At 40.4% G+C, this 1,527-nt stretch overlaps 1 pseudogene; it reads left to right on the top strand.

Annotated features, from left to right (window-relative positions):
- The first annotated feature begins 8 nt into the window (after positions 1-8).
- LOC124893718 lies at positions 9-1,008 on the top strand (annotated as a pseudogene).
- Positions 1,009-1,527: the final 519 nt, after the last annotated feature.

The following is a 1,527-nucleotide window of genomic DNA, read 5'->3' as shown; positions in this document are numbered from 1 at the left end:
CGAACTTACTTTCCTGATGAAGAGATAAATTCAATTGAGGAGGAAGTTCAAGATGATATGTATGCATGGAAATTATATTTTGATGGGGCAGTCAATGTCAAAGGAGTAGGAATTAGGGCGGTTCTTGTCTCACCGACCGGGCATCATCATCCCGCCACAGCACGACTTCGTTTCTTTTGTACTAATAACACAGCAGAATATGAAGCTTGCATCATGGGGTTAAATATGGCAATAAATCTGGATGTGCACAAGCTAATGGTGTTGGGAGATTCCGAATTACTAATTCGACAAATTCAAGGTGAATAGGAAACGAAATATATCAAGCTCATTCCATACAAACAGTTCGTAGAGGACCTTAGCAAAAGGTTTGAGTCTATTGAGTTTAGATATATTCCCAGATCCCATAATGAGATGGCTGATGCCCTGGCTACCCTAGCTTCCATGCTCCCGTACCCAGGAAATATGCATCTCGACCCATTAGAGATACAGATACGAGATCAACATGGTTATTGCAATATAATTGATGCAGAACCAGATAATGAACCTTGGTACTATGATATCAAACGCTTCCTAAGGTCAAAAGAATATCCAATACACGCCAAAGCAGATAAAAAAAGAACCATTAGGAGACTTGCTAATGGTTTCTTCTTAAGTGGGGAGATTCTGTACAAACGAACCCCAGACTTAAACTTGTTGAGATGTGTTAATATTCAGGAAGCTGAAAGAATCATGAATGAGGTACATTTGGGGGTGTGCGGTTCGCATATGAATGGCTATGTTTTAGCGAAGAAGATCATGCGGGTAGGATATTATTGGTTAACTATGGAGCGAGATTGCTTTCACTTTGTTCGCAAGTGTTATCAGTGTCAGATTCATGGTGATTTGATTCACTCGCCACCTTCAGAGCTGCATCCTATGTCTGCTCCTTGGCCATTCGTTGCTTGGGGCATGGTTGTAATCGGTCCAATAGAACCAAAAGCTTCTAATGGGCATCGATATCGCTATTGACTATTTCACCAAATGAGTAGAAGCTGCTACTTTTAAATCAGTCACGAAGAAAATAGTAGTGGATTTTGTTCATTCGAACATCATATGTCGTTTTGGTATACCAAAGTCCATTGTCACAGACAATGCAACCAATCTCAATAGTAATCTAATGAAGGAAGTTTGTGAGCAATTCAAGATCGTGCATCATCATTCTACCCCTTACCGTCGTAAAGCAAATGGAGCCATTGAAGCAGCAAACAAGAATATTAAAAAGATTCTTAGGAAAATGGTCCAAGGATCTCGACGGTGGCATGAGAAATTACCGTTTGCTCTTTTAGGATATCGTGCAACTATCCGTACATCGACTGGCGCAACTCCTTATTTACTAGTCTATGGGACCGAAGCTGTAATACCCGCAGAAGTCGAAATTCCCTCGCTTCGAATCATTAGTGAAGCCGAAATTGACGATACTGAATGGGTCAAGTCTAGACTTGAACAATTATCATTAATAGATGAAAAAAGATTGACGGCAGTTTGCTT

Source organism: Capsicum annuum, unplaced genomic scaffold (genome assembly GCF_002878395.1).
Source record: "Capsicum annuum cultivar UCD-10X-F1 unplaced genomic scaffold, UCD10Xv1.1 ctg64263, whole genome shotgun sequence".
NCBI lineage: Eukaryota > Viridiplantae > Streptophyta > Magnoliopsida > Solanales > Solanaceae > Capsicum > Capsicum annuum.
This window is presented reverse-complemented; position numbering and strand designations above follow the sequence as displayed.